The sequence below is a fragment of the Plecotus auritus genome, assembly GCF_963455305.1.
Source record: "Plecotus auritus genome assembly, chromosome: 2".
NCBI classification, from domain to species: domain Eukaryota; kingdom Metazoa; phylum Chordata; class Mammalia; order Chiroptera; family Vespertilionidae; genus Plecotus; species Plecotus auritus.
The window spans coordinates 29,632,452-29,638,822 of record NC_137771.1 but is presented as its reverse complement, the minus strand read 5'-3'; the positions used below and the strand labels follow the sequence as shown (position 1 = coordinate 29,638,822).

Genomic DNA, 6,371 nt, shown 5'->3' with positions numbered 1-6,371 from the left:
AGTCTTGAACTCAAGGGCTAATTCAAGACTTGATTCAGGTTCACAGCTGAAATTGATATAAAATTGGGGTATTGGCCAGCCTGAGGTGGGGTTGACATCTGATCAGAGAAGTAGAGGGACAAAGTGGATTTGCATGGAGTTTCTGCAAAGTCAGTCTCATTAATCTTGGGTTCCACGATGATTATTATTAGAGTTGGGTCAAGTTAGGGTCCGAAATGGTCCCAAGGATGGGTGGGGTTTGAGGTCAGTATTTGTGTTAGGTCCTTTTCTGGTCACCAATCTCAATTCAGGAATTGGGCATCCCAATTCAGAAAGTGTGTTGGCATTGACCTGGGATTAGGATTGGAGTTTTATGTAAAGTTTGGGGTTCAGAAGAGAGCACTGGGGTTCATAACAAGGTAGCTATTGGACTTTAGGGTTCATATAGCAATGGGGACTCAGTATGGGTACCAGGGTTGATGCTATTGTCACTATCAAGCTTAAAGCTTAGGTAGAGATGATGAGATTTAGAGTCAAAATTGGTATTTGGGCTCAATATGGGGTTTCAAATTTAAATCACTGCTTGAGCCAATTTCAGATTCAAGGGTTTGAACTCAATATTGAGTTTGGGGGTGGGTCAGGGCTCAATATTAGATTTGTATCTGTATGGGAAGGACGTGGGGTAGTATCAGATTTATATTAGGACTGGGAACCACTAATAGGATCTGGACTTCGTATGGAGTTTGGGTCTGTACATGCTCATTATTGGGGTTCTGGTTCAATATTGGTAGTTCCAGTCGTTTACACTCGGGGTTGGGTTGTGGCCTCGCTGGGCCTACTTGGCTCCGCGGTTCTCTGAGCGAGAGTGCACGAGGGGAGGGGCGGCGCCGGGGACGAGCACGGCAGGGCAGGGGCGCGGGCGCGGCGCGAGCGGGGGCGCGCGGCTGGAGCTGGCGCGGGAGCGGCGGAGCGGTGGCGGTGGCGGCTGAGGCGGCGGCTGAGGCGGCGGCTCCAGCTCCGGCTCTAGCTCGGGTGGCGGTGGCGGGAGTGGGACCCGGGAGCGGCGGCAGCGGCGGAGGCAGAAGAGGAGAGAGAGCAGCAGCCTCAGCGGCTTGTGGGGGACATGCGGACCGACGGCCCCTGGAGAGGCGGTGAGTGACCCCCTAACCCCCTACGGTCCCCTCCGCATTTGTTCCTTCCCCACAGCCCCCTCCCTCTTCCCGCGTCCACCCAGCGGAGCTGGTGGCGGTCCCGGGGGGCTTGGGGCGCCGCTGAGGCCGGGCCGCGCCCCCACCTGCCGCGCCCGCAGCCTCTGCTCAGTCCCCCCCTCACCCGGCGACTCCTCCCCGCGCTCACCCCCGCGGCGGACGCGCCCCCCACCGCCGCCGGCTGACCGGCTCCTCATCGACCTCCCCCGCCTCTCCCGGCCTCCCCGCCGCACCTGAGCCGCAGCCCGCGCCCCCCCAGTGCAAAGTTTCCCTTTTGCATTTGTGCTCCCCCTCCTCCGCCCCGCCCCACTGCCCCCCTCCACCAGCGCGGACGCGCTCTGGGGGCGGCCCTCCACCTCCCCCTACCACCCTAGCCCCGGGTGGGTCCAGGCCGCGCCCCCGCCGCACCGGCGCCCCCTCCCAGCCGGCAGGGGATCCGCAGCGACGCGTCCCCGTCTCGCTCGCGGCCCTGGCGCACGTGCGGTCCCCGGGTGCGCCAGGCGCGAGTTTGGAACCCTCACCCCGCTCAATCGCCAGCGCGGGCTGGGGAGGGGCCGGGGCGGACTGTACCCACCCCCACCCCGTGCAGTGTCCAGAAGGCCCTGGAGCGACCTGCCCCGGGAGGACGTGTCCACTCGCACCCGCTCCGGAAAGTTCACTCCGTCGCCCGCCTCCCGTCCCGTCCCGTCCCGTCCTGGTGTGCCCCAATCCTCATCGCGGTGCCCACGTTTGTTTTTCTCCGCTTCTTTCTCTCTTTCCTTCTGTGTCTCGGTCTCTATCTCTGCCCTTCAACATCTCTGTATCTCTGTCTCCCTGTGTCACTGCCTCCCAAATTCACCTCCCCTTCCCCCCGCCGCAATCTCAGGGGCTGTCTCTGCTTTCCCTCCTCGGTCTCTCTGTTCTCTCTTCCCGGGTCTCTGTGTTCCTCCTCAGGGTTCTCTGTGGTCCCCACCCCCATCTCTGGGTCTCCCTTCCTGGGTCTCTCTGTCTTGTCTCTCACTGGTCTCTTGGCGTCTCCGCATTCCTCTGCTAGGCCCCCTCCCCATTTCTGTGGAATGCTGCCCCTCTGGTTCTTCCATCCCAGGGTGGGGGAAGGGCTAGCCTTTCTCCCCATTTCAACATTCCCCCAACACCCCAGTACAGGGCCCCTAGGTGGAACAGGTTGGGGAGTGGGAGCCCTGTCCCTGTGTGAGCTGTGAAATGGAAGGGAGGCTGCCAGTGTGAGGGGATCCTCTGGATTCCCCTGGGGACAGCAACGCAGAGCCTGGGAGGCTGGATTGCTGAGTGTTGGTGATAAAGGCTCCACTTTGGCTCCTGAACAGACAAGGGCAGGGATCCAGAGTGACCCTGTGCGGGATCTGGCTGGAGAATCCCGGAAGTGCTCTGGGGTGAGAGGCCTGGAAAAGGAGCCCCGTGGTGCTTCCAGCGGGGTCTTTGATAGTGATGAATCCCCTGAGAAGGGAAAGGGTCTGCGGAGGGATTCTTTGGGAGGCAGCATGGATCTGATGTGATCCAGAGGAGGGTTCTGACAGGAAATCTCAGGAAATTCTATGCTTGGCTCCTTATTAACTCTTGCTTCAAGAGAGCAAGAAAATCCCGGTTTTTCACTGATTATATGTACAAACCTAGGATTTAAAGAAGCAGCAGGTGTAACTCGCCAAGCACAGCTCCCCACATCCGCAGGCACAGGCCACACACTCACACCCCCTCATTTCCACACTCAGCTCACTCCACACATCCATCCATTTGCCTGACTGTCCTCACACTTGCACACTTGGGCCTGCATGGCAGCCAGAGATCAGAAATCTGCTGTGCTTGCATGCCCTGCACCAACCACTTCATGCTTGTGCTCTCACAGCACCACTGTGCACACCCAGGGAGGGGCGTGTGCACACTCAAGTCTTGTACATTCTCGTGCCCACTTTCTTGAACATTTTTCCTTGCTCAACATCCTCATCATTTGAAATGTCTGTAGTTGTGTTTTCTTTTCCATGTGTTCTTCCTCTTCTCCTTTTTTCTTCCCTTTAACAAGGGAGTTGTTTTGATACCATTCCTTCCTTCCTCCCTGTCTTTCTCCCCCCAGCAGCTCCTGACCTCTCTGTTCAGCTTTGTGCACCCACCCTGTGAGATGGATGTGGTATAGGGACTTCTAAGAGAGGAGGCTGGATCTGAGTGGTGGTGAAGCAGGGGTTGTTTTGTTGTTGTTTGCGGGGGGGGGGGGGGTGGGTATAGTAAGCGGAGACTGGCTAAAACTTTTCTTGGAAATTGTATTGGTATGCAACAAAATGCTGGCCCTGGTCATCTGTGCTCCCCTCACTCTCTCCTCTCACCCTAACTGTGGGAGTCCATTACTGAGGGCCATTGGTCAGGGGGAGGTGGGAGCTAGACCCTCTCCACAGAGGCTGTGACATACCATATAGCTCTTCCACTTTTTGACTTGAGACCTCAAGGAGCTCATTTCCTCCCTAAGGCTCAGTTATACCCCCTGTAAAATGGGGCAGCTAATCCAAGGCTGTTGTGAGAATCCAAGGGAAGTGGATGATAGTGCATCAGCAGCAGTGGCATTCGCTTCCATTGTGATTATGACACTGCTGTGTGCTTGGACCAAGCTTGCAGCCAGGGTCTTGCCCTTGAGAAGTTCATGGTCCCTGGGGGGACAGATTGCATCATGGGATTATAGAGCAATTCAGTAACCTCTTATTGATTGCTAACCGTGTGCCAAACTCTGGGCTAGGCACTTTCAGCCAGGCTGCTTTGCTTCCTGTGGGACTAACAGCTGTGTAGAAGAGGCAGCCCACCACCCCTTAGGAGCTACTGAGATTGAGCTCATCATGAGTTCACCTATCCCAGTGGTCGGCAAACTCATTAGTCAACAGAGCAGCAAACTACGGCTCGTGAGCCGCGGTTTGCCGACCACTGACCTAACCTAAAGCAACTCGAATTCTGAGCTGAGGTTAGAAAGTTAGGGGTATTTAACAGGAAAAGGCAGAGGGGAGAGTCCAGAGGTCAAAGTGAGATAAGTCCCAGAGGAGACCAAGAAGCGGCTATCTGAATTGGGTTTTGAGAGATGAATAGGAGTTTTCCAATTGAAGAAAGGGCATTCCAGACAGGAAAGAAAAAAACAGTACAAGTGAAGACTCACTCAGAGGCTTGTTATTTGTGGGGTATCAGAGATACAGTGGATCACAGAGGGCCTTGAATGCCCGCTTAAGTAGCTGTGAGTTTATTCTGAAAACACAGAAGGGAGACCCAAAGGATTAAAGCCTGGGAGTGGGAGGTGCGCAGTGTGTTATGATCAGATTGTTTCTGGAAGAGGATTCTGTGGTTGTGGGAAATGGATGAAGGCAGGATGCTCAGTGAGGAGGAGGAGGGTTCAGGTAAGTCAGGTGAGAGAGGATGGTGGCATGGATAGGGCAGTGGCATGGAGCCATTTAGAAGGCACATTTATTAAGACAGGATGATTTTTTGGATGTGGGGGTGAGGAAGAGGAAGAGGTCCAGGTTCCTGGAAGTGAAAAGTGGGGCCTTCACGGAGCTAGGGACTTAGGAGGAGAGGTAGATTTGGAAGGCTGATAATGAGCTCAGGGTTGGACACATTGCTTTGAGATGCAGCATTTGAGGTTGGGGCGGGGTGGGCAGACCTCCAGCAGGGGGTTGAGCGTGAGCACCTGGAGTGTGAGAGAGAAGTCTCAGCCGGTGAAAGGATGGAGAGTTAGCGAGTGTAGAGCTGTGCGCATCAAGAGAAGATAACCTCAGTGGTTAAGAGCACAGACTCTGGTTTCTAACTGCTGGGGTTCAACTCCACTTAATAGCAGTGTAACTTTGAGCAAGCTTAACATCTCTGAGTCAGTTTTCTCACTTGTCAACTGTGTGTAATAAAATTCTGTGCCGTATAGGGTTGTTGTGAGGATTAAGGTTAATATGCCGCAAGTGCTTAGGCCATCGAGCAAGCACCAGGTCAGTGTTAGCAATTGTTATTGTGATCAACACGGTGGTGCACACCCACCTCCATCAGAATGAGGGGGCTTTACAAACTACCTTGTTAAGAGTAGGGCCCCTGCTCGTCTAAAGTAGCTGCAGTTCTGAGCTTCGGCTGGCGAGTTGGGGGAGCTCAACAAAGGGAGTGCCCAGCTCTCATCCCTCATCGTGTTTATGGGATTGTGTGTGTTGCTCAGGTATTTTTGATCTACAGATGGGCCGGTATGAGGAGACTAGAGGAAGAAGCCCTGGGGAAGAGACCCTGTGTTTGGGGTGGATGGAGGGGATTCTCAGAAGGGGCAGCCTCAGCATGTTCACTTGCCCATCTCCCCCACCCCACCTGAACCCTGGGTATCTAGTGAGGTTTTTTATTCCCACATCTGCCTCTGAGGTTCAGATGCACCAGTATTTTGTGTGTCCCCAACCTCCAGATCTGGAAAGGATGGTTCTCACTCCTCGGCAGTGTTGTAGCTGCTGCGTTCGGTTCCTGGTGCAGCCGAAGGGGCTTGCCTGAGGGTTGCTCTGGAGGGGCATCTGTGCTTCTCTGCATTTCAGCTTGTTCCTGGTCCCACTGCCAGGCCACCATGAAGATCCCTGCTGGGGGCCAGCCCCTTGTTGCTGCCAAGGCCTTCTTACCTGATCTTGGTCCTAGCCACCAACCTCAGCCCTTCTGAGGCCTTTCTGGATGCCAATTAGAGATATCTAACCTGTATCCGGTACCAGTCAGGTTCTTTTTGAGTAGCTTTCTGGTTGATCTTCTGGGTGTATCCAGTAGTGCTGATTGTTCTGGGCTTATCCTAGGATGAGTCTAGAGCAGTGGTTGGCAAACTCATTAGTCAACAGAGCCAAATATCAACAGTGCAGCGATTGAAATTTCTTTTGAGAGCCAAATTTTTTAAACTTAAACTTCTTCTAATGCCATTTCTTCAAAATAGAGTCGCCCAGGCCATGGTATTTTGTGGAAGAGCCACACTCAAGGGGCCAAAGAGCCGCATGTGGCTCGCGAGCCACAGTTTGCCGACCACTGGTCTAGAGTAATTCTAGGTGATTCTGATTGTCTGTCTAGGTGGGTTGGGGGCCAGTTTGATCCTGGACCGGTGTGGTTCCAGGTGCTGTTGAATCCTGCCCTGATGCCAATCTTTGTGCTCTGGGGTCTTTCCAATGCCTGTTTTATCTGCTCTCTGACCGCCTTTGGCCATTTGGGGCA

General features: G+C 54.6%; 1 protein-coding gene across 11 annotated transcripts in view; it reads left to right on the top strand.

Annotated features, from left to right (window-relative positions):
* The first annotated feature begins 976 nt into the window (after window positions 1–976).
* PTPRF (protein tyrosine phosphatase receptor type F) overlaps window positions 977–6,371 on the top strand; it is an 82,994-nt gene continuing 77,599 nt past the window's right edge. For all 11 annotated transcript variants that reach the window (XM_080654524.1, XM_080654523.1, XM_080654529.1 and 8 more), the window contains exon 1: window positions 977–1,130. The gene's annotated coding sequence lies outside the window, so the exon portion shown is untranslated. The remainder of the gene's footprint in view (window positions 1,131–6,371) is intronic.